This window comes from Pleurodeles waltl, chromosome 12 (assembly GCF_031143425.1).
Source record: "Pleurodeles waltl isolate 20211129_DDA chromosome 12, aPleWal1.hap1.20221129, whole genome shotgun sequence".
NCBI classification, from domain to species: domain Eukaryota; kingdom Metazoa; phylum Chordata; class Amphibia; order Caudata; family Salamandridae; genus Pleurodeles; species Pleurodeles waltl.
This window is the reverse complement of record NC_090451.1, coordinates 684,859,271-684,886,544: the sequence shown is the minus strand read 5'-3', so window position 1 is coordinate 684,886,544 and position 27,274 is coordinate 684,859,271. Positions and strand designations below refer to the sequence as shown.

General features: G+C 46.4%; 1 protein-coding gene across 2 annotated transcripts in view; it reads right to left on the bottom strand.

Moving 5' to 3' along the window:
- Window positions 1–27,274, bottom strand: part of KDM6B (lysine demethylase 6B) — a 511,446-nt gene that overhangs the window by 252,126 nt on the left and 232,046 nt on the right. For both annotated transcript variants that reach the window (XM_069218686.1, XM_069218685.1), the window contains one exon: window positions 22,654–22,773. The gene's annotated coding sequence lies outside the window, so the exon portion shown is untranslated. The remainder of the gene's footprint in view (window positions 1–22,653; window positions 22,774–27,274) is intronic.

Genomic DNA, 27,274 nt, shown 5'->3' with positions numbered 1-27,274 from the left:
GAGTCTGGTGGCAGCTGAGAGGTGATGAATACGGGGTCCGTAGGAGGCGCCTTATACTTTTTGTCCACCCTAGGCGTCACTGCCCTACTTTTAACTGGCTCCTTGAAAATGTCCTTTGCATGGCGTAGCATGCCTGGGAGCATCGGCAGGCTTTGGTAGGAGCTGTGGGTTGAGGAGAGGGTGTTAAATAAAAAATCATCCTCTACTTGTTCCGAGTGTAGTTCCACATTATGGAATAGTGCTGCTCTAGCCACCACTTGTGAGTAGGCTGTGCTGTCTTCCGGTGGTGATGGCCTAGTTGGGTATGTGTCTGGGCTGTTATCAGACACTGGTGCGTCGTACAAGTCCCACGCATCCTGATCTTGGTCATCGTGGCTCATGGCGGTGTGAGCTGGCGAATGTGACGGGGTGTAAGTTGGCGAAGCCGGAGTTACAGGTGGAGGCGAGGGAGGAGGTGTTACCTTTTGTGCTGTTTGTTGCTGAGGAGTAAACTGAAGCGTTCTCTTTCGTTTGACAGGTGGAAGGGTACTGATCTTCCCAGTCCCCTGCTGAATAAAGATACGCTTTTGCGTGTGATCCACGTCAGTGGATTGCAGTTCTTGTTCAAATCTATGTTTCTTCATTTGAGAAGACATAGAATGCTCTTCAGTGTAGGAGCCAGAAACAGGGTCTGATGTCGCTTTTTTCGGCTCCGAAAACCCTGTCGATTGTTTTTTCGGCTCCGAGGTAACCTTCCTCTTTTTCTGTGCCGAAAATTCTGGGCCTCTATGGTCTTCGGCGCCACTGTCTCGGCGTCGATCCGTGTCGACACCGAACTCTCGGTGTCGATGCTTCTGTTTAGCACTCTCTCGGTCTCGAGGAGGCTGCGTGCCGGTGTCTCGACCGGAGTCGGACGATCTCGACACTGAATGGGCCTTTTTCGGTGCCGATTGTTGGTCACCGAGAATTTGGGTGGAGCCATGGCCGGTTGGCAGTGGCGTCCCCTGGGCCTTCTTTCCTTTTTTAAGGTTTGATCTCGACGTCTTACTCACAGTTCTTGTAGAGTGTAGCTCGTCGGAGTCTGAATCCTGGATGGAAAAGGATTCCTCCTGTTCCTCTTCTGTCTCGAACTGTCGACGCTCTTTTGGCGTGGACGCCATCTGCAATCTTCTCGCTCGACGGTCTCGCAGAGTTTTTCGGGACCGGAACGCCCGACAGGCCTCACAGGATTCTTCGCTGTGCTCGGGTGACAGGCACAGATTACAGACCGAGTGTAGGTCCGTATAAGGATATTTGTTGTGGCATTCGGGGCAGAATCGAAACGGGGTCCGTTCCATCGGCGTTGTCCTCCACGCGGTCGGGCCGACTAGGCCCCGACGGGGTGCCGAAATCTACCCCGAAGGGCACCGAAGCGCTTCGATGTTCAACGCGTCGTCGTATGTGTCTATCTCTAACCGGATCGCAACGATACCGTCGAAAATCTTCCGTCTTCAGCTATCTTTCCGTTCCGAAACTCGGAGCGACAGGAACACGTCCGAACCCGATGGCGGAAAGAAAACAATCGAAGATGGAGTCGACGCCCATGCGCAATGAGCACAGAAGGTGGAGTCACTCGGCCCCGTGACTCGAAAACACTTCTTCGAAGAAAAACAACTTGTAACACTCCGACCCAACACCAGATGGCGAGCTCATGCATACCATGTGTATCTACAGCGACAGATGCCATCGAACCAACAGTTATGATTGGAACTAAGACATAAGCCTGGATAAAAACCTGGATCGAAACAGAAGTGTCAGTTGGGGTACTCTGACTGATGCCAAAGGCTGATTTTCAGGCCCTGAAAGCTGCACTGGTGACTGCGGTTGGAGATGTCTCCTGGTGTGTTCCCATTTTTAATGCTTCCTATGTTTCAGAGCGGATTCAAACTGTTTGAGAGCAAGGATGCCCTCCTCTTGTATGTATTCCCACAGTGAAGCTCACTACTGGCTGCCTTGGTGAATGATCTCTCAACAACCACCAGTTAAGTGCAAAAGGCAGGCTCAACCAAGGAGGAGCTGGGAGATTGGGACTGTGACAGAGACCGCCTCCGGGAGGAGCAAAGTGCAAATCATAGGTGCAAATCTCAGGACTCACCGGAGCGGCAGGAAACTATGGTCATGGGCACAAGCCCATAAAGGTGGATTCAGCTTCACGTACAATGACAGACTAGTTTGATCCTCTGGTGCAAATACAGGCTTAGCCCTTCATGCCTAGATGTGGAGCTGGCCTCTCAGAAGCAAGAGGTTTAGATCTTGTGTGATCCTCTGGTCCCTGGTACTTCATGCCTTTCCCTTGGTCTGTGACAATACAGTCAGGCTGGAGCAAGTTGGCAGGTGCCCAGGGTTGATGGTCTTAGGGCTCGTATTTTCACCTTCCTCTGGGTTACTCGCACTACTGTAGTTCCACAGAGAGTGACGTATGTGTGGGAGAGTTCCTCTTGGGGCAGACATAGTAGAACCTCCCATGTAACACCCTTAAACTCGAGAAAGCCATCAGGGTGAGTTGATGTCATCTTGTCAAACAAAGATGACATCTCCACCAGACGGTGGTGCAGTACATATTTTCCCAAAGGGGCACACCTTTAGTGGACCTGTTTGCCACTCGACTGCCCATAGTTCGGTGCCCTGGAGTATCCGTTGCAGGGAGCTTTGAAAGGCACTTTTTGGTTGAAGTAACGTTCTATAACTCATTATTCTTCTCATTCCATATCCTTGATTCCTAGGTTTCTGATGAAGATTCACCAAGACCAGGCCCAAGTAATCCTTACTTCCCAGGCTGGCTGAGAGGGGTGTGGTGTGCAGACCTTCTGCACTTCTCCCTGTGTCTTCTGTCTCTCCCAGTCAAAGGGGCAAGTGCTGCAACCCAACCTACACAGCCTCTACCTACATGCCTGCAGACTGGGCAGAAGCACCTAAACATGTTTCAGAAAAGCTGGATTTTATTGCCTCCAGAAGTGGTGGATGTTATTTTATCAACTCAAAGAATATTCAGCAGAACAGTATGCTCTGGAAGGTGAAAAAGGTTTGTCACACAGTGTGCCAAGAGCAATGTGGTTCCATTAAAAGCTCACCTGTCAGACATTCTAAACTTTGCTTCATCAATGGCACGGCTGGGCGGTGGGCACTGTGAAGAATACCTGCCAGCCTTGTTGGATTTCCTCTGTACCCAAGACCACCCATCCTTATTTAAATCTCCTATTGTTATTAAGTTTTTGAAGGGACTGACCAACTTGTTTCCTCCCAGGGTGCCCCCATGGCATCCCAATCTTACTGTATTTTTGATGGGGTTCTCTTTCAAACCAATCCATATACTGGTTAAGGTTACTCACGTTTAAAATATTTTTTTCTGATTGCAATAACATTGGTGAACATTTCAAATGAGTTGCAAGCACTAATCGCCTCACTCCCAGAAGCCCCTGCCCACTTGCTTATTTCCAGACAAGATTGGTTGCTCTATGAGAGCTGCTTTCTTGCCAAGGCCTTTTCCTTTAGGTCAATCTATTAATTTACCCTTCATTGCATTCCACCAAGGAGGAAGAAAGGCTCCACAGACTAGATTCCAAAAGAACCGTCAGTTTTTATTACTGACTCAACAAAGGGCATACAAAATGATGACCAGCTCTTTATAGGGTACGTAGGCAACAGGAAGCACAAGGAGGTACAAAAGAGGACACTCTCCAGGTGGATTATCTTGTGTATCAAGATGCACTATGCACCTTCAAACAAAGAGCCTCCAGAGGGCTTCAGAGCTCAGTCCACGAGGGCAAATCCTCCTTGTATGACCAGCCTTCAAGTTCTCCGACTGAATTGGGTATTGTTGGTGAATATTTAGAATGTGAGGATGGCACAAGCACCCATCAGAAGAAAATGTTAATTACCTTTGGCAATGCTTTTTCTAGTGGATACTCTACCTGCAGATTCTTCACTGATCCCTCCCACCTTCCTATCTTCAAGGTTGGTGCAGAGTAATCTTCTGAATAAAATTGCAAGTTAATTGTTGCACTACACCTTGAAAATAATGATACGATTCCCATCCTAACTACCTCGAAAGCACAGAAAAAATTGAATGGGAAACAGACATCTGGACATTGGAACAGGCATTTTAAGGCTAAGTAACATCTATTTGGTTTTGTTCCCAGCACAGACACTAAACCTGTAGCCTCTACTGGTATGGAAGAACGTTTGAGAAAGTATCCAGAACCAGTTTGTGCCTAGGATATCCACAAGAGGATCAATCTGCAGGTAGGATGAATACCACCAGAAAGAGCGCTCCTGAAGGAAAGTAACTGTTTACGATGCACCCATCACAACACAAATGTCATGAAGCATGCATAAACATTGGCAGCCTTTGTAAGACTGTCAGCCTTGTGTTGGCATATGCCTTGACGCATGCATTCACACATGGATGGCAAAAAGCACGTAGAACTTCTAGCTTGCCATCTTCAACCATGGTGTCATCAAATGTTCACCCTCTCCTCTACTGGGAACGCCATCAACAAACAAACAAAGGGTGAAACTTTACCATCGAAATCTAAAGCGTCAGCAGTTTTTCAGATGGTAAAATAAGCACCATCATCTTCTTCAGTCTCCATTCCTCAGTATTTGCTTTCTTAAATGAAGACCCAACTGACCACAGTCGCCACTGGTACTGCTTGACAATGCTGTTGGCATCTGCTGCATTAGCGCCAACTCAGTCGACAACATTTCCATCAACATTACCCTGTCGCGCCGCGGCCGGAAACACAGGCCGGCGCGGCGCGGCACTCGGGTCAGGGGTTGCGGCACTCACCGCGCCCCCTTCCTTCGTTCGCCACTTCCAGGGCAGACGCGGCAGGGGAAGAGACTCCGAGTCGGGTCTCGAACCTGCCGCGCATAGCGCATTTAGTGCGCTTAACATTATATATATTCTAGAAACCCTCTTTTCCCTCACTTACCGGTCACACAGGCAAAAGCCGACTGCATGCACATGATTTCTTTTTATGCATGCTTTCTCCTTTCCAAACATGCTGTTCACATCCTCTCTTCCCTGCATGCATTGCTTTTCTTTTCTAGGCATATGTTCCCTATCATTAATCATGACCTTTTCCCCAATCCAAGATGGTGGTATTTCTACTTCCTGTTTTTCACTTCCTGTCTAGGGGGTATATAAGGGGAATTTAGCTTCTTTCTCATTGCGTTGCAACACTTCTGTGGTGGTAGTCACGCTCCGGCTGGTTTCCTCTTGAGAAGCCAGTTATTCTTGACCTGTCTTTCGTCTCCAGTACTCCTGAACGCCAGCATCTTCCGCCCTAACGTCCTTGTGTCCCCCTTCTGTTTCAGGGAGTTCCTGTTGGAGTTTTTTTTTTACCCTTTTGGGGTTTTTCCTCTGGGACTCCTTCTGGAGGGCACGGACTGTCGTGGCTTGCTATTGTCAAACAGCACCGTGGCTACCGGAAGGGGTCGCCCCTACCTCGGCCAAAGCAGAAGCTGCCAGAACCGGGGTCGTTCCCCACCTCTCATCAACTTCGACGGTAAGCCCAGAGTGAACCGTGACATACCCTTGTCAACACCACATTTGCAGAACTTTTCCAACTGCAGAATCTATTTAATGTCCAAGAAGGGCAGTACCAAAATCTTAATGCCAGAGCAATAACAAAGCATGCTAGCTCCTTCACCGTCAATGAAAACTTTCATTACAGAAGACGACTCGGAGGATGAGATGCCCTTTGGACTTGCATACAAGTTTAAGCCAAAGACGGACAGGTTATCAGAAAGCCCTAACCTTATAGCTCAGATTAAACAATACTGGTGTATGTTCTGCACCTCACCAAATCCAAATACAACCATCCACAAGAGCAATATGTTGGTTAGCACCAGACCTCAAGTATGGGGAATTAGATAAGAAAGAAAACTGACAATTGATTTTTCCACCCTGACTAGTCACCAGCTTCTGCTAGGTTATAGTGGATTTCTATACATAAAGTTAAGATCTTTAAAACCTTATCAATGAGTTGCAGCACCAAACACCTTCTATTACAAAGCAATACACCTTCACACCTCTTCAGTTCCAACATTCCCCAAAAATATTTAAGTAGCCAAGGTCATAAGGGTTTAAGAATATTTCACTTCTTTCACAGATAAGGAGGACTACATTCTAGTTTATCAGAACAGGCTTTCTGGCTCAAGGATATATTCCTGTTTGTTTTCCTTCACTGCAATATAAAACATTCAACAGAATTATAGTTTACATGGGTGTCAAATAATCACTTCCCTAACCTATATCACTAGCTTAATAAAATGTGTACCATGAGGTAAACATATTTAAGTCTTTCAACATGATGAGGATCCTTCTCGTTGCTCAGGTAGATAAACAAGATTTGCAAAAGTAAATACATGTTTATAATGTTATGTCAGCTATGAAATAGTACTTCAAAAGTAAAGCTTTTCTCCACAAATATGACTTGTTTCTTAAGAGTACTTCTCTATTCAGTTGTGTAAGTAAATGCATATTTTTGTATGCCCCCACCCCCAATTTTCTGGACTGATGCTGCTGATTTTGTTTTTACTTGTCCTGAGGTCTGCTAACCAGACCTCAGTGCCAGTGCCCAGATTCTAAAATGTGTATGTTGCATTGTGTCACACCCAACTGGCACTAGCTATTAGTCTCTAAAATAAGGTACCAAGGGTACACAGGGCATGTAAGTTAGGTCACCCCAGGGATTCCAGCACTGGTTGTGCCAGCCTTGGTGCGACACAGGTAAAAAGAGTCTTTCAGTTTGCAATGGCAGTCTGGAAGAGCAGTTTTAAATTGCTAGCCCGACTCTGCAATTTAAAGCAGTGGCAAAGCGAAGGCTCTCCCTGTAATATGTTTAAGTCACCTCTGTGGCAGGCCTATTGAGCCCTAAGGCCTTGTGAAGCATTTCACTAGCATAACTTGTATTTTACATGTTCTGACAGTAAAAACATGAAACTTTCATTTCCAATGTGGAAAGACTTGGTTGCCCAATTGGCAAGTACAGAATTACATGTTGACCCCTCAGCTGTGCTAACTCCGGAAAGGTGCGACCATAATGGGTACTCCAAGGAATCTCACTTTTTACCTTAAATCCGACAGGATGCTAAAGTCGAAATTAATGTAACCTGTTGCAGTGTGCAACTTTAACAAAGTTGCCACTTTGATGCCTTTATTCTAATGTGCCCTTAACAGCTGCACATGGGGATTTGTCTCCAAGTCAGATTTCTGGGAAGCCTGCACAGGAGAGAATTTTACTTTCCTCTTGCAGGAAGCCACATAGGTATTAGCTCAAAACGCAAGTTTCAAAGGAGAAGCTGCCTTTGAAGGGCAAATCAGAAACATCTGTGATAGGGACTGCTCTAATGTCCAGGTAGACAGGCTGCTACTAGGGACAGGGAAGGGGAAACTTTTTTGCCAAATTGGTTTTCCCGGGGGTGTGGAGTCCCCCTTGGAAGTGGGCAGAATGGTGCATCTTGCGATAGCTAGATGCCACGCTTTGTAAGAAGTGGTCATTAGGAGGAAGGGTACCTGTTAACCCATTGGCCATCAACTGCATCCTATCCTGCGGGAATATTCTGAGCATAAAAGGGCACCCCTGGCACCTCAAAACCTCTCCTGCAGGTATATTCTGAGCATAAAAGGGCACCCCTGGCACCTCAAAATCAAATCTTGACTGGAAGAAAGACAGAAGAAATACTGCCCTGCTTCACCAAGTTCCGAAGAGGCTGCACTGAAGCGGAACGCACCGGCTGCACCTGGTGCCTCGCAAAGGAGAAGGGACTGTGCCTGTTGTGTTCGGCTCATGGAAAAGCCATCTGTGGAGCCCAGCCAAAGCAAGAGAAGGCAAGGGACAGCTGGCTGACCACCTCTTTGGAGCACAGCGCCACCACAGCTGAAGAAGCCTGCTGGGGCGACTTGCACCCCAAATCTTTAAGCCACAGTTTTTCATCGCCATGCAGCACCAGAGATCAGGACCCGATGCTCAAAGTTGCACCGTAGTCTGCTGGATCAGGGAGAGCTCTCAGAGTGCCGATTGGTCAACCAGAAGGTAAGTGTAGGAAGTTGGCTCTGTATGCACTATTTCAAAGTAAGGAATAGTATGCACAGAGTCTAAGGGTTCCCCTTAGAGGTAAGATAGTGGCAAAAAGAGATAATTCTAATGCTCTATTTTGTGGTAGTGTGGTCGAGCAGTAGGCTTATCAAAGGAGTAGTGTTAAGCATTTGTTGTACACACACAGGCAATAAATAAGGAACACACACTCAGAGGCAATTCCAGGCCAATAGGTTTTTGTATAGAAAAATATATTTTCATATTTTATTTTAAGAACCACAGGTTCAAGATTTACATGTAATACTTCAAATGAAAGGTATTGCAGGTAGGTACTTTAGGAACTTTGAATTAGCAAAATAGCATATACAGTTTTAACATAAATCACATATAGCTATTTTAAAACTAGACAGTGCAATTTTCAACAGTTCCTGGGGGGAGTAAGAGTTTGTTAGGTTTTGCAGGTAAGTAAACCACCTACGGGGTTCACGTTTGGGTCCAAGGTAGCCCACCGTTGGGGGTTCAGAGCAACCCCAAAGTTACCACACCAGCAGCTCAGGGCCGGTCAGGTGCAGAGGTCAAAGTGGTGCCCAAAACGCATAGGCTTCAATGGAGAAGGGGGTGCCCCGGTTCCAGTCTGCCAGCAGGTAAGTACCCGCGTCTTCGGACGGCAGACCAGGGGGGTTTTGTAGGGCACCGGGGGGGGACACAAGTCCACACAGAAAGTACACCCTCAGCAGCACGGGGGCGGCCGGGTGCAGTGTGCAAACACACGTCAGGTTTTCAATAGGTTTCAATGGGAGACCAAGGGGTCTCTTCAGCGAAGCCACCTGGGGGTCGCTCCTGCACTGGAGGTCGGATCCTTTAGGCCCTGGGGGCTGCGGGTGCAGAGTCTTTACCAGGCGTTGGATCTTGGAAGCAGGCAGTCGCAGTCAGGGGGAGCCTCGGGCTTCCCTCTGCAGGCGTCGCTGTGGGGGCTCGGAGGGGGGGGCAACTCTGGCTACTCACGGTCTCGCAGTCGCCGGGGGGTCCTCCCTGAAGTGATTGTTCTCCACAAGTTGCGCCGGGGGCATCGGGTGCAGAGTGTCAAGTCTCACGCTCCCGGCGGGAAGCCCAAGTTGCTGCAAAGTTGCTTCTTTGTTTCAAAGTTGCAGTCTTTGGTGAACAGAGCCGCTGTACTCAGGAGTTCTTGGTCCTTCTAGATGCAGGACAGTCCTCTGAGGCTTCAGAGGTCGCTGGTCCCTGGGGAGAGCGTCGCTGGAGCAGTGTCTTTAGAAGTGGGGAGACAGGCGGGTAGAGCTGGGGCCAAAGCAGTTGGTGTCTCCGTCTTCTCTGCAGGGTTTTTCAGCTTAGCAGTCCTCTTCTTCTTAGGTTGCAGGAATCTGAGTTCCTAGGTTCTGGGGAGCCCCTAAATACTGAATTTAGGGGTGCGTTTAGGTCTGGGGGGTTAGTAGCCAATGGCTACTAGCCCTGAGGGTGGCTACACCCTCTTTGTGCCTCCTCCCTGAGGGGAGGGGGGCACATCCCTAATCCTATTGGGGGAATCCTCCATCTGCAAGATGGAGGATTTCTAAAAGTTAGAGTCACCTCAGCTCAGGACACCTTAGGGGCTGTCCTGACTGGCCAATGACTACTCCTTGTTTTTCTCATTATTTCCTCCGGCCTTGCCGCCAAAAGTGGGGCCGTGGCCGGAGGGGGCGGGCAACTCCACTAGCTGGAGTGCCCTGTGGTGCTGTAACAAAGGGGGTGAGCCTTTGAGGCTCACCGCCAGGTGTTACAGTTCCTGCAGGGGGAGGTGTGAAGCATCTCCACCCAGTACAGGCTTTGTTACTAGCCACAGAGTGACAAAGGCACTCTCCCCATGTGGCCAGCAACATGTCTGGTGTGTGGCAGGCAGCTAAAACTAGTCAGCCTACACGGATAGTCGGTTAAGGTTTCAGGGGGCACCTCTAAGGTGCCCTCTGGGGTGTATGTTACAATAAAATGTACACTGGCATCAGTGTGCATTTATTGTGCTGAGAAGTTTGATACCAAACTTCACAGTTTTCAGTGTAGCCATTATGGTGCTGTGGAGTTCGTGTTTGACAGACTCCCAGACCATATACTCTTATGGCTACCCTGCACTTACAATGTCTAAGGTTTTGCTTAGACACTGTAGGGGCATAGTGCTCATGCACTTGTGCCCTCACCTATGGTATAGTGCACCCTGCCTTAGGACTGTAAGGCCTGCTAGAGGGGTGACTTATCTATACTTCATAGGCAGTGTGAGGTTGGCATGGCACCCTGAGGGGAGTGCCATGTCGACTTAGTCGTTTTGTCCTCACTAGCACACACAAGCTGGCAAGCAGTGTGTCTGTGCTGAGTGAGGGGTCCCCAGGGTGGCATAAGACATGCTGCAGCCCCGAGAGACCTTCCCTGGCATCAGGGCCCTTAGTACCAGGGGTACCAGTTACAAGGGACTTAACTGGATGCCAGGGTGTGCCAATTGTGGAAACAAAAGTACAGGTTAGGGAAAGAACACTAGTGCTGGGGCCTGGTCAGCAGGCCTCAGCACACTTTCAAATCAAAACTTAGCATCAGCAAAGGCAAAAAGTCAGGGGGTAACCATGCCAAGGAGGCATTTCCTTACAGTAAGTTAGCACTGCAGATTCCTTACAGTAAGTTACCACTGCAGAATCCTGAGATTACAATACCAGGTGACTGGTAGTCCAGTTGCGACTGTTCGAGGCATGTCGATCCCATGGCCAGGACCACCTGACCACCTCATCTCTCTCCCCCGTGGACTGAGAAGTAACCACTGTAAGACTCCCATTGACCACACTGCACCCACAGCATCCTTGAGTATCTTCAGCACCCTGTGTATCCCTTCCATCAGGACCACTTCCATGGGAACCAATAGCAAAGGGATAAAGGTTCCTAGAACTTACTGACCGCTTCTTCCTTCAAGGTAGCTGTTTCTGAGGACCTTGCTGGCCCCCTGACTCACACAACAGGAGAGCAAGAGGTCTTCCCGCCGTACATCCTCCAAAATGAAAGTCAAAAACCACAAAATATGTATCAGGTTGTGTATTCCTGTACTCATTATGGAATAACGACTATATTTAAAGGAACAAAAAGCAAAAAATTATTTGGATGGAAAGGCCTCACCCACACTTAGCAGCATGCATCATCATCATCGACCAGTCCCCTTCGCCATCTTAAGATGGTGCCAACAGGATGGTCTCAACCTTCTTGAGAGGGAGATAAGAGTAAATGTTTGCTAGTCATATAAGTGGTCCAGATTTTTATGGAAAACAACCTCTGCTTAAACCCAGGGTTCACGGGGCTGGATTAAAAACAAACAGGGAAAAGTTACCGAGAGAGTGTCTCTCCAACATCCTCTCTATTTGTCAATCAACAACATGTTTGTCCTCCATAAGATCCCTCAGAAAGAGGGTCTAGGGCCTTCGTCAGGGCAGCCCAACGTATCCCTACTGTCTGTCCTTAAAACTTACTCTTAGTGCATGTACAAATTAGTATTTATATGTCCATCCTACAAATATTTACCTGTAGGAAAACAGACCAAAATTAACTTAAAAACTCTAAAGGTCTGGCCTTTTAGTCAGTAACCACCTTTTGAGTTTTAAATTCATGTTCCATGCACAAATTGTCCTGTTTCTAATGCTAGTGCACTTGTCGTGGTGCACTTGTGAAAATCACAGCACACTAGACACCCGAAAAGTACACTGGTGAGCATGCATGGCTAGTGCACATACTTAAACTAATATTGTTGGGTTATTAAACAAGCAGTCACAGCCAGGGAAGAACCACTCCTGTAGTCACACACTTGTGTGGAACAAATAAGAGGGGGTGGAATGTAAGAAATGGAAGCATAACAGCTCTCTAATTAGGACAGCCTCTATTCCCTACTTGGATGTTGTTGCGTAAAGTTAATTATGGGAGGAGACTCTTCTGATTTGCGCTGCTCACAGAATCCTACGAAAAAGCACGACTTTAAGGCATAAGTCCTAACGCTGTGGCAGTACACCTTCTCCTTAATCTAAAGGAATACTTATGTGGTGTCACAATCATAATATTGCATACTATTTTTTATGATAGTTATTGTATATTCTTTTGAGTACCGTTAGATTACCCTTATTTTGTTACACATCCATAGCTAGTGAGTGCAAATGCTGCCCCCCCCCCCGCCCCCACCCGGTCTGGATAAATATAGGAATAATTATATTTCGTAACACTAGTAAACTTGGCCATATCAATGGAAAAGTGTACTTACTTCAATATCATCTTGGTTAAAGGTCACTGCATGTTGGTTACACATGTTCCCGTTTACATACGTGCCCATTGATCCTGCATAGCATACATTCATGCTTCATGTAACAGGAGCCCCGGGCGTGGGCTCCACTACATTAGTCACACATTCAATAAAGATTGCGAGTCTTTACCATATTCCACTCCCCCCTTACTTAATCAAGGCTCAGGTTCCATTTGTTCACCTAAAGTCGCCACCATTGCACATTCTCTCCTGTTTCTGTGCCCAGCGGCTGCTGCGGATAAATCGATCAAGGCAACATGGCGTCTTGCGATATTGCGATACATCACATGTGCGTGTTTTGGGGAATTTGGGAAAGAAAAGCCCATTCAGTCGTATTCCTGGTCGCTTGCCTCGTTCGAGCCTGCCGCCGCACTACAACATCCCATCTTATGGTATTTTATTAATTGTTTATTTAATAAGTCAACTTCGAACCCTTGCAGGTCACACTGACATATGCCTATTTTATGTATGTCCTCAAGCAGCTTCAGTTATTCATCCCAAGCTTGAAATAACTTTTAGGAGTTTTTTTTTTTTTAAACTCATTACTGGTTCTTTTCTCTTGATGTGTTGTCCCATTCAACCAAGTCATATGTATGCAAAAAAACACAAACGCTTATATTCTTCCTGTTGCGCATTTGGGGTTGCAAAAAAAAGTGTATGGTGCAACATATTATTCAACACCCCATTAATTTGTATGGACAGTTCTTTCGAGTAGGACTACCAAAACTCATTGTGGAAAAGGTAGATCAAAATACAGATGGTGTCACCAGTATGGTCTAGTACACCGTTCCATATTCCATTCTATAGCTAGCTGATTTTGTTGAGCATGACTATTCAAGAAAATTATGGGGAGGGTTGTTAGTAGTTAAGGTGATGGTAATACCAGTCAATGTTCTCAAAGTCTACGCATATCACCTGTTCCCGCTGGGAGAACCGAACGCTGCCTACCCTACTTGTGACTAAGGTATTTTGTCATTCAGACATTCAGCGGTGGGCCCTGATAGGCAAACATGTGGACGGCGCTCTCCAACATACCAAAACTGACACGGGTGTTGCATTTTGCTGGGAATTCTTCAGCTACGATGCCAGAGGTAGGGGCCAGTCCTCTTATGAAGGAGGATTTCAAATATACCAATTTCAATGGAGGCATCCAAATCAACGATTTTACCACCAGAATTACTTGCAACCACAGTCCTGGGCTGCTGCCAAACCCACAGAAGACACCACAATCTTGTGGGCGGGCTGGTAATGGAGCATCTCTGCCCTTCTCCACACCATCAGATAGATGGGATTTAGACTAAGTGCAACCTGGCATCCCCTTGAGTTCAACCAGAAACCTCCCCGGGTGCCAGCATGCAAGTCGACACACCACCACTTCTAGCTACGCCAGGCTGAACCCACCCATGACAGGAAAGGGAGCCTTCAAGACAGTTCTCTTGTTCAAGTGAAACAAACAGTTCTATTTATGTGTCTTTGTCAGGAACAAATCGAGCACCTAACATCCAATTTTAGATCTGCGTTAACTAAACAAGTTAAAAAAAAAAAAAACTTTTACATTGGTATCCAGCAAGAAGTTCTTTAGTTCCTGGTGGGAGCATGGATTTGGCATCCTAGGATGCAAGCTCCCACGTGCTCATCCACCACTCTAAGCATCAAAAATACCTATGATTCAAATGGCAGAATGCTATTACTACTTCACAATGATACAATCTGGCATCAAGTCTGCCCCAAGAGGACCTTTACAAAACCTGTGTCAGCCTTCTTAAGACCACCAGGTCTACCCGACAGGGGTGTGGTAAAGGGCACATCATTACAGTATGCCACACATCCACAAGAGCATGCGTAAGACTGCTTGACAGGTTAGTTTTCTCTCTCTGAAAACACAGTAATCTTTGATCATTCTGGGAAAAAAAAACATTCAATACCGCAGAACCAGTGTGGATACCGGCAAAGTAAAGGCTTTCCATCAGATTAAGGAATTATTCTGCTTGGAAGGCTTTTCCTATCTTGGGTGGTAAACCAGGAGGCTCTGCCTAATTGCTTCACAGCAGGCCCATCCTGCATTTGGGGCTGTTACTCAGAGGTTATTTTTCTCTGTCTCAGGCAGTTACACAAAAGGTTGTTCCTGTATTAGAGGCTGTCTCACTAGAGGTTCTTTTTCTCTGTCTAAGGTAGATACATAGAAAGTTGTTCCTCTCTCAGATGGTTTGCCCTGGGTAATTTTCAATGCAGCGTTTGAGGCTTTTTCTAATAAAGGCTGTTACATAGAAAGCTCTTCATTTTATAAAGACGTCTCTTCACCTCTCAAGAGGTTCACACTCACACAGGTGGCTGTTGTTATCTCAGGTAGTTTCACAAGATGCTCTTCCACTCTTAGTTAACCAATAGGCTCACAGTCACACAGATGGCTGTTCCTATCTCGGGTGGTTTTGCAGGATGCTTTCCACATGTAGTTATCCAAGAGGTTCACAGTCACACAGATGGCTGTTCCCATCTCGGGTGGTTTTGCAGGATGCTTTCCACATGTAGTTATCCAAGAGGTTCACAGTCACACAGGTGGCTGTTCCTACCTCGGGTGGTTTTGCAGGATGCTTTGCCACACGTAGTTATCCAAGAGGTTCACAGTCACACAGATGGCGGTTACTATCTAAGGTGGTTTCGCGGGATCCTCTGCCACTCTTAGTTATCCAAGCGGTTCACAGTCACACAGATGGCTGTTACTGCTGATGCTGCTACACAGCGTGACAACAGGAGGAGAGTTGGTTACAGGTGATTATGTAAGATGCTGCCCACTTCCCATGGGGCTTACACTGTGGTGGGCAGTTGTGTGTCATCAATCTCCATTGTTTTAGAGGCCTATGAATGCTTGCACACAAGCAGTAGAATTCTTAAATCAGATCCTGATATGTAATTACCGTCCTTTCACCATTGCATTGAGGCACCTTTGAATCCTGACAAATAACAAAGGCTGAAAAGCACAAACGGATACTTTGGCCCTATTTACAACCCTGGTGGACGGCGGTATTATGGAGAAAAGTACTGACAACAGGCTGGCTGTACTTTTCCCCACAATATGACACTGGCGGTTTGGCTCAAGCCAAACCGCCAATGTACCACTCCGTCCGCTACAGCGGTAACAGCCGCCGGGCTGGAGACTTCAGTCTCCAGCCAGGCGGCCGCCAATAGCTTGCCCGCGGGATTATGACCCCGCCTACCAACATGGTTTTCGTGGCATGCTTACCGCCACGAAAACCATGGTGGTAGGCACTATCGGTGACAGGGAATTCCTTCCCTGTCACTGATAGGGGTCTTCCCCGCCCCCTTCCCCAGATTCCCTGCCACCCCTCCTCCCTCTCCAGACCCACCCCCAACATACACACACCATCACACACACTCATACCCACATGCACCCACGCATGCTTTCATCCATTCACACACACATCCAAGCACAAACGCATTCACACAATACACGCACTCACACATCCACACACATACCACACGCCACGCACACCCGCATTCACGCAGACACAAACATACACCCCCAAACACAACACCCTCCACCTCCCCCTCCTCTTTCGGAGCACCCAACGTACATGATTTCAGGGGGTCCTCCGGCAGGAGACGGGACGGGGCGCTGCTGCCAGCAGCAGCGTCCACCAGCAGAACACCGCCAGGCTGGCAGCAGCACCACATTACCATCATCCGCCGGCATGGCCACAGCCAGAATTCCGCCATCCTTCCAGCAGAATTCCGACTACGGTCATAGTGTGGCGGACGGCTGGTAGCTATGGTGACAGTCTTTTGGCGGCCATCGTCGCGGCGGGTGGTTTTTACCGCCACTGTCATAATGAGGGCCTTAATTTCTTACACTATTTACCTAGTTGCAAACTGGTCAGTGCTTTGTTCTACAACTTCAACAAGGATTTCCAGGCACCACATTAGAGCATTCTGTGACTTCTATTTTGTTTAAATAAACATTGTATTTAGAGTCTGCAAAACCTAACTTGAGGCTAAAAAGCCAGGAAAGCCTGAGGGAGTCACAAACGACATACGATTGGTGCCGTATGTTTACATTTTACAAAATGCTCCATTTCCAATTGAATTACTACTTAGTCCGCCTTTAAAACTAAAGTTAAACTCTGTCACCTGTTATATAGAAGTTCACTAATTAATTCACATAATGACTGTCATTTTGGCTTTTGAAAAATGTATATAGAAAATGTATTTACCAATCTTCAGTAGCTGACCAGAACGGTGTAGCAGTGATAGCAGCAGTGTAAAGTTATTCCAACATGACTCCAGTCGACTGGTAAAAATAGGAGTATAGTGACAGTGTGTGAGAGAAGGTGAGTGTTTTTGTGTCAGACAGTGTGACAGCACGTGAAGCGACAGTGAGCAAATCGCGCTTATATGTGATTGAGTATGGGAGAAGTTGTAAGAAAATATGTGAGAGTGTATGCAAGAGTGAGTGAGATTGCGAGTCTTTTAGGGTGTGAAGTTTTGTGTGTTACCTTTGTGAATGTGCACTACTGACATCTAGGTGGGAGGCCCGGCCACACAGAAGGGATTCTTTGCACATCAGACAAAAAGCTAGTGCTGACACCAGGTGGGTGGGGAGGGGGGGGTTATTCTTAGCTTAGAGGAGGGCCACTTTACCATTGGGAGCTCCATGGCAAAATGATTGGTCTAGCATACCAGAAGTAATTTTTACCATTCCATCAGTAATTCTTCACAATTGCTATACCAAATTGAATCATGCGACCTGGGACTCATCAATAATTTGGTGTACCTTGCTTCTATGGTGGTGTAGTCCCAGTGCTAAAAAATAGTAACTGTATGGCAGAGAATATTTTCATGAATGTACTAATTTTCACCTCAAAAATAAAATTCTACTGATCTCCTTTACATAACCTTCCTCTTTCCCACACCTTTTCAGAACAACTGGTTACCGCTCCCAAACACAACAATATTACAATTGTTTCTCAGAGCAGCAAACTGCATCCTTGTACGCCAGCAAACAACTTGCACCCATTCCTATCAAATCCTGCTCAACGTCCGTGACGCATCTGCTCCACTGGACCATTTTCACCAAATGAGGTAATCGCCTTCATCTCCACTAGTGTGCCAAAGTCACCTGTCAGGCCTCCTCACGGCCCAACATGTCTCGACGGTCCCTGCTGCTACAGGGTGGAGCAAACGTGTCCTGGGTTACCACCAACTCCAACACAAACAGGCAAGTTGCACTGTACATAACTAGGCTTCCTTCCCAAACTGCTTAACTGCCTGCAGCCATTTTGGATCCTGCCAAACCTATACCTCAGCTAAGGCATGTTATATAACTGACAACTCAGTCACACCCATTGTGGAAAAATTAAACAAGGAGTAAACCTCACTCAAGCTGGAGTTTACACTGATTTCTGTCAGGAATTGAGCTTACGATCGCATCAGTTGTGTGTCTGGTGGACTGGCAACCATCATCTTCACATACATCCGGCAAATACCAGTTGTGCCAGCATATACCACCTCCTATTCAAAGCTTCAAGAGTGCCCTTTCTCTAATCAGGCTGTATATATGTAATAAAATAATGTATTTACCATCACACCCACTGGTAAAGAGGAAATGGGTGTTGCTTTTTCGTCTGTTAACTTTGTGTTGTCTTAACTTTGTGTCATCTTTGAGAGTTTCATTCCTAAATGTTACGATGCCTTAGTGTCTAATATGTAGTGGGAAAAAACAACTATCTTTGTTGGATATTAACCCCAGTGCCACACTGCAGTGACAACCGGCCTCTCTCTGAAATATCGTCACTTCCTAAGAGGAAGAATGTTTTGCTTACTTCTCTACTAGAGGAGCTGCTATCACATGCAAGTGGCGTTGCTGCAAGCCAGATGTCTCCCCCACCTTCAAATAAACACAATGTGTCTTATGGATAAACCACGAATACCAGTTTTCCTAGAAAGATTCTCAACTCATCGTCTCTGAGTGACTGATCATTGCATTTTTCTGGAGCAGAGGTCTTACGAGAGTATCTCCCACGTTGCATGCTTTAGCAAATCCGCCTTACTGGTGTTGTGTCCAACATCTGAAATTCATGGTTTTCTTTGGATGAGTTTCTCCTGTCAAACATTACCCATAGATTATTTTGGTTTGAGCTTCAGCTCTGCAACCTTCTGGATATCAATGCCCCTTGCTTCAATGTGACTGACTCATCAAGCTCAATATTTGTGTAAAAACAAAACTTGAATATAAAACCCCTATAGGCGAGGAACTATTTGGGTCAAGTCTCACATCCACTTGATAAGCTGCATGAATTTCACACTTCTATGCCCTTTTGGGGATAGCGGTCTCTTCTGTGTCAATGTTACTTCAAGAACTATCTATGGATAGTTATATCTTCTGTGCAAGGCTAACAGGCTTGTCCTAGAGTAGAACCATGTAATTTGGGTAAGTCACTCAACATCTCCCAGAAATGGTCATTTTCTCACTCTTTTCAGTAAGTCTCCTCTTCATGTCCTCTTGAAGACCTTTCTCTCATAGTCTTTTTTGTTTGAAGTCTCCTCTCAAATTTCTGGATACTTTAGAGATCATTCAGATCATCTGGCTTTCTCACTCATCCATGCCTATCCTCCGTCTCAAATCTGCCAAATTACTGAAGTCAGTGGCCTACAAAACAAGCCCCATCTCTTTGTAAAATCATTCAGGTTGAGACAAAGGCAATTCCATAAATACCCCTTTGAGATATAAACACTAGGTTCATTCACGTACCCATTTATGTGGCAGACTCAACAGGATGTAAAAAAAAACATACTAAGTGAACCTCGATACCAGGGAGTGATTGTTGCAGATCACTCCTCGATGAACACACAACTAAAACCAATGTACGAACATAACCAGGTAGAAAGAATTCTAAACCAGAAGTAATAAATTGAATCACTCTACAAGGGTTGTTCCAAGCACATCTGTCTACACGTATGTCCTCTATAACAAAGGGTACACCCATGGTGTACAACTTATACATTTGTACTTGACTGCAGAAAATAATTATCACCTGTAGAAAAAATACTGACAGGAGTACAGACAACTATTATAAAAGAAAGACCAACAGTCACAGGAAATAAAATAATTGTTAGGTTACCAATACCCATACTGGAAGCTGCCTTTAAGGATAGCATACCCAATTCCAGATCATTGTGTGTGTGAGATGGCTGTCATTAGCCTCCACTAAATCAGCAGCAGACAAAGGTAACATACAATCCTACTGTATTGACACATTAAATCTTGCAATACCATCTGGTCATTCTGAAAACCTCCATGTATACTGGATGCCCTTACGACCCTAAAACACTGTTTTGCATACGGATAGGTTTGCTCAGACTTTATACCACTGTAGAACTGCAATAAAACCTTATTAGATTCCATGGCCTAAATTGTGGGAGGACAAGCATTACTGGCCATGCAGAATGCAGACCTAAAAGTTCCTATCCCTGTCATAGTTTAAGTTTTAGGGGTACAGGGACTTAACATCAATTTTAAACACAAAATTGTTCCAAAGACCTGAAAGAGAAGCCAATTCATGCAGAACAGCAATGATTAGAAGTGGGCACCTGATGACACATGCCCACTCACTCTGATCAATCCAAGACAGGTACATTTTAGCTGTTGTAGATTCTTGATCAAATCCTATGACTTTGGCTGCAACACAACGTAGTGTCACAAAAGATGTCTGTCTTTAGTAGTAATGGGCAGTCTGCGTCTTTCACTCAGAAGATGGTTCCTTTCACTGCAAAAGCTTTAGCCAAGTCTCTTAGCTGTGGGACTGAGATGCTCACTAACCTTTAGCCAGGAACGAACAAATTACTGGACAGTGAATAGGAGTTCAAAGATCCTGTATCTGGTAACCAAGATTACACACACTAGTAGAGCAAAAGTGAAATGTGGCCTCACCAGACTGGAAATCAGGTCCAGGTCTGCTAGACTCAATCCCTTCTCTGCTTCTGCAAGGAGCTGAGCACATCTCTTCAAGCTAAACAGCTTCACAGTATGAACACCCAGATGCCAGGCTAGAAATTTCCAAGCCTGTTCGAATCTCTCACCTGTTGCTGAGTCATTCCCCTCACTGTTTGACACTCCACTGAAGATTCACTCAAATACACTCCTCCACTACAGGATACATATCCAGCTCTGATGCGGTTTTCCCTGCTCCTTCCTTCCATCTCCTCCGTCTTCAGCACCATCCCCTGTAACACATCCGTTGTGTGGAAGAGCTTTGCATCTGTGGCTGGGTTGTACAAGTCACATTCAATCACACTTCTGTCAAACCACAGACCAGGTGGTACTCCGATGATTTCAATAAATCAGTGTGTATTATTCAAGGTCAAATAAGCAGTACTGTTCATTTTAGGTCTTGCCTGTGACAGCTAATGTGCTGCGCGTGCTCTCACTTACGAGAAAAATTGTATTCAAGAGCTTGCAGCCCGCACATCGCTTAACATTCATTGGCTTCCTTGTCACTCTTATTTGCTGCCATCTAATTGACTAGCAGGTGCAAGCTTCACTTCCTTTTTCTTATGCTGGAGCATGGACAAAGTACTGATTGCTTCAGTTTGATTGCTGTCCTTCCACTGATTGCACTGTGATTGAGGTACTACTTTTATTTATTTTTTAACCCTGTTGTCCTTGTTGAACTTCTTGCCATTTTTAACTGTGTTTCTGTGTCACATGCACCCCGAAGAAGCCCTTTTCTCCTTAAAAATGGATGTTTATTGTGACAACAGATATTTTATGCTTTTAAATATATTACATCTAAGCCATGGGTGCAGTTGCTTTTTCTTTGTGATAGGATTTTTTGCCAAAAGCCATTTTTTCCCCTTTTTCATGCAACTGATTTGCACAGAATCGTAGGGGTGTTGGCCGAGACACAAGCATTAGCAAGGCCAATAGAGATCGTTTTTGAGAATTGTGGCTCTGCCATTTCCTTTTGTTCATGCTGTACAGCATGGGCATTGCCAAGTTTCGAAATGATTTGTAGCCAATCTGTATAGCAGTGTGGCTAAAAACAATAATAATAATTAAAAAAAACAAAAACACATTGGTGGTCATTCCAACCCTGGCGGTCCATGACCGCCGGGTTGGAGTACCGCGGGAGCACCGCCGACAGGCCGGCGGTGCTCCAATGGGCATTCCGACCGCGGCGGGAAAGCCGCGGTCGGACCGGCAACACTGGCGGGCTCCCGCCAGTGTACCGCCGCCCATTGGAATCCTCCAAGGCGGCGCAGCTAGCTGCGCCGCCGAGGGGATTCCGACCCCCCCTACCGCCATCCAGGTCCCGGCGGTCCGCCCGCCGGGAACCGGATGGCGGTAGGGGGGGTCGCGGGGCCCCTGGGGGCCCCTGCAGTGCCCATGCCACTGGCATGGGCACTGCAGGGGCCCCCGTAAGAGGGCCCCTAAATGTATTTCAGTGTCTGCTGGGCAGACAGTGAAATACGCGACGGGTGCAACTGCACCCGTCGCACAGCTTCCACTCTGCCGGCTCGATTCCGAGCCGGCTTCATCATGGAAGCCTCTTTCCCGCTGGGCTGGCGGGCGGCCTGAAGGCGGCCGCCCGCCAGCCCAGCGGGAATGTCAGAATTACCGCCGCGGTCTTTCGACCGCGGAACGGTAACCTGACGGCGGGACTTTGGCGGGCGGCCTCCGCCGCCCGCCAAGGTCAGAATGAGGGCCATTATGTTTCATCCAGTGAGAATGCATTTAAAAAAGTGCAGCAAGAACAAACGGCCTCACCTGGCTATCCATGAACCACAAGGCCCAATGAACCCTCCGGAGACACAACACACAAACTTCATAGATGTCCCAGACAAGTGAACTGAAGAGAACTCATTTATTAGAATGGGACACAACCTTTACTCCAGAAAGCCAGAAGCCATCTTCAAAAGGAGGAACACTTAAATGGGCCTGAATCCATGGGCTGCAAGCATACTCATTGTGGAGCCTGTCATGAGAGCGCTGTAGCCACTCACTCAGAAAGGGGGTGTTACCCTGATATCAGAGGACTAAGACTCAAAACGTCATAGAACGCCTCCAAATGCCTTGCACTGTTGTCAAGCTCACTGGAACAAACACAAGTCTGGAAAAATGATTGGGGCGGGGAGGGGCAGGGCGTGGGGGGCCGGATAGCTATGGAAAGCCATGATCCAAAGAAAGTTCTAACCGACAATCGGGATGGACTATCAATATTTAACTCTAACATACTCCAATACACAGAAGGCAGCAGGCCAGCTTACCTGTGTCACTCATCTCGTGTTCTGCAGAAAGTGGCCTGGACTTGTGCAATGGAGCATACATGATTTACTCCCATTCTTGCTTCCCTTATTCTTCCTCATCAAGCCAAGATGCTTTAGTTCCTGTGTGTAAAACAGAATGAAACAAGGCATTAACATTTTCTACACAAGGGGCCATCTGGGTTTGTGAATGAGCGAACATGAGTAACTTGATTACATTGGTAGCGATCAACACTTCCCAACTTGTAGTAAGTTAACAGCAGCAGGGATGGATTTGGGCGCAGTGCCACAACCGCCAAATGACCTCTCTGAAACAACCCACTTCTCACTCCACATACACATGGTTTCGGGTCGTAGATCGCGATGTCAATCCTTTCCCGTTACTAAATACCTCATCCATTGAGATAACCCACACCTAACATGGTTGAGAATAGAATCCCCCTATGGAGATCCCCTAGAGGATTAATCTTAACTGCAGGTCAAAGTCTTTACAAAGCTGTAAGAGTTCAAGTAATGGCTGCTCTATACATCACATATCTGCAATGATAACTAAAAACTGGTGCTCATATGCTTGTGTCGTCTGAGCCCCTAAGTCGATGAGTAAAATCTACTCCTATAGTCCCGTACCACTTGAAGTAGTTGAAATATATAATCTTTCACACATACAGTTGGGTGTCCTCTGACCTCACCCCCAAATCACCAAGATAAATAACCTGTACTTGGGCCAGAACCCGTGTCCGCGAGATAAAAACCTGTGATCATGTTGTCCAGTGACATTTAAGTTCCAGGTGAAATTTAAACTTGTGCTTGCAGGAGCCTGCATTGCCAAACACCTAGATGCTGCAATAAGTAACCTGTGAGTGCGCAGTCCTGTTTTACCTACATTCATGGCTGGCTGCAGTACATACGTTGCGCTTACATTATCTGGGTTCCTTTGACAAATAACTTCCACAGCCCTGGATTCAATAGATTTTCCTGCTTCAGTTTTTTCCCGTTATACTGAAAAACCTCAGTAGTCAATGTTATTATAACACTGTACACACATTCTCAAACAACACTGGAAAAAGCCATGCGGTAGCTATAGCCCATCTACCTCATTTTACGACGTGCTCTCTGGCCAAAAAGTTCAAGAGGCTTAGGCCTCCAACTCCTCACAAACGTGCAATGTCAGATCTTTAACTGCATGTCAAGCTGACAACTGGTAAACCTCGATGCTCTGCTCTTTCCTGTAGAAAGCCGGTATCTTTTTCCACCCAGTCTTCTCAATTGGATCCCTCCTATCCCCAGCTGAAGGAAGAAAACAGTTGCCGCGCTTTTTGTACTTGGGTGGATGACCGACCTCCCAGACAAAGACGCTCTTCGGATCTATCGTCCCATGAGTGGTGCGGGGAAATTACACAACAAACCCCGCATAAAACTCATTTACTTCCTATGCTGTGACATGTTCCTAAGGATTGCAGTATCTGTAAGACCTTTATCACAAAAAATTTAAATGATAGATGGGGTGCAGTTTAAACGTAAGACAGATGCTTTCAATGGGTGGGGGAGACGCTAATCTACAAGATCTTTGCACATGCTGTCTGGACATCTGAGGAGAAAGGACTGCACATCAACATGCCGGAGGGCAGAGGTCTCAGACGTATTCAGAAAGTCCTTCATTCGGCTGCCTACCTCTGTAGAAGAAGCCCTACATTCTCAGGGTTTTAAACAATGCCTGATGCTTTTCAATGCTAGAACGAGGGACTTTTGAAAGTCAGATAAACTTTGTGTTTCCTGTGGTAATTCCAACAAAGGTTAGTTACCCTTTCTCAGAGAAGGACACTGCCTTCTGGATCATAGCTTGCATCTTCTGCCATGGCTTGACAGCATCTCTGTCTCAGAACAGAGGCTCCTTCCACAAGAAGCACAGCTGCATTTTTCCCCTGGAGTGCTAAAGAAGGATATTTGAAAGGCAGTAACGATAGATTCCATCACATGTTAATAGATTACTGTCAACATTCAGACTACATCCGAGATGGCAGATGCACAGGCAGTGCTGCTCAATCTCTTCCTTAATGTGACCCTAATTTCTGCCTGTTTAAGTTTATACTAACTGTGATACTGCTTTGCGAGTCATAATTGAGTTAGGTTAATTTTTTAAAGATCCAGTGTTGGACACAAACCGTTCCTTACCTGTAACTAAATTCTCCAGCACTGGTATAATTTATAGATTCACATTCAGCCCCCTCTCCCATTCCTGAGGCTGCAAATCCTTACTCTTGAGGCGCTCTGGCTATCCACCAATTGGAGCCTCTCTGGGGAGTTAGAGCAGTGAGGAAGTTAGTCATTTCCGTAGAGCAGAGTTTGGTGAGAAAATGTGGCTGAGACTACAGCTAGTCTATGGCTGTTTCTCTGCTGACTTAGTATATGTGGAAACTGCTCTGTTAAAAATTGACTACCAAGGGGTCCAACCTGAAGACTGGGAATGATTCAAACATAACTATATAAAATACCAATGATGTAGAACTGTTGTTTCAGGTAAGTAACTTCCTTGTGATTATTCAGTTTTGCATACCTTGCACTTCCTGTGTGGCGTTGTGTTTATCACACCCACATATACTTTGCTTCATTAAGTAACTTTTGCTCATGCTACGGTATATTGCTTGCTCTTCGAAAAGGTAATGCAATTTTAAACAAGCATTTGCAATGCTGAGCTGAAGCTTGCATAGTGAGCCATGGAGGTAGGAGGTCTTTCAGCTTGGCTGATGTAAGGTTCAGAAACATGCGTTACTATGTATCTCCCAAGGGTTGAAGGCTTGCTGAGACCATTGAAGCACTGCATCTGTTTGGGGGCCTGTACTACATCCTGGCATGCCAACATTATAGGAGCAAGTATTACACCTTTTGTAGTGCGAGAGGGTCAGCAGAATTATTCCTTTTCATCCCAAGTTTTCGGGTGTCCCCCATTGGTAAAGACGGGTTACCACGATTCCAGGACTATTGGAACCATCGATCCATGACCAAGGGTCTGAAGATACCGTCACTTAAGAGCAGACCCCAATCTTGAAGTAGCAATTCTTTGAGCTGCTGGTAGGCACCAGTGAGTCCAATAAATACAATATTTCTTGGATGTCCCCGTCACTGGAAAATGTTGACCATGCCCAGCTCCCTGTTAGACAAAGGCCTCCAATGTTGTGGTGCTCTAAGAAGGATACTCGTGCAGTGCTTAATACGAGCCGGTGGTTTCTGGTGCTCGGCACCTGCAATCAATTGTCAATACTGGCACTAATGACAGACTGCCACATGGAGGCACTGTTTGCCTGATTCAGAGATGAGCACAACAGCAGTTGTTTAGTAATTAAATCTACATTAAAAATTACTAATACCTGCTACCAAAGCTATTGGTATAGCTTTGGGGGCCTGGAATAGTCTGCATTGTCACACTTGTAGAAATGTGATTTATATGTGTTGGTACTGTCATTATCATGAACAGCGCTGACTGGGACAATGGGTGTTGCACGCTGCAGGGGCCCCAGGAAGAGGTCCATAGCATGCACTTTTATACAAATTAAGCACTGTACACATGGATACCACTCCATCTGCCAGCGCCAGTGATTTACATGAACTTGGGCTTAAGAGCCAGTAGGAGCTGTTACTGGACCCCATGAATTCTGCACACTTTCCCTGGGCTCAGGAACCACTGTAGCTCCATGAACTGGAGACGGGCGTGTAGATTCAAGGCCCGATCGCCATGCCAGCCTGGAACCCCCCCTTTAATAGGTGGGATACCCCATGTCACTTTGGGTGAAAGGGGGTCAAAGAATATGAGGGACACCCTTACTTGGGGAGAGAATAAAACGCTACTGAAGCACACAAGGGCAGTGATGAGACTCCATTGAGATGCATGATAAAAATGATGGGGAATGGACGAGCCACCACTGAAGGGCATGAGGACAAGAATGGGGAAGGAGTGAGACTCCACTGGAAGCGAAGGAGGCCAGTGATGGGGAGGGAGTGAGACTCCACAGTAGTGTACTAGGCCATATATGAGGGAGATGCCGCTTTGAATTGTATGCCAACAGTGAAGATTAGGAAGCCAGTGAAAAAAGCATAACTGAGTCTGCACTGAAGTGCTGGAGGCCAGTAACTGTGAATGAGTGAGTCTCCACTGAAGAGCTTGAGACCAACAAGTGCGAGTCTCCACTGAAGTGCTGAAGGCCAGTAACTGTGAATTACTGAGTCTCTACTGACGTGCTGGAGACCAGTAACTGGATTACTGAATCTCAACTGAAGTGCCGGAGACCAGTAACTGAATTACTGAGTCTCCACTGAAGAGCTGGAGACCAGTAACTGTGAGTCTCCACTGAAGTGCTGGGGCCAGTAATAGTGAATGAGCGAGTCTCCACTGAAGAGCTGGAGACCAGTAACTGTGAATGAGACAGTCTCCACTGAAGAGCTGGAGACCAGTAACTGTGAATGAGCGAGTCTCCACAGAAGTGCTGGAGACCAGTAATTGCCAGTCTCCACTGAAGTGCTGAAGGCCAGTAACTGTGAATGAATGAGTCTCCATTAAAGATGAGGCCGTGAGAGGATGTGGGTGAGACATCACTGTATGGTATAGAGAGAGCGAAAAGTATGAGGCCAG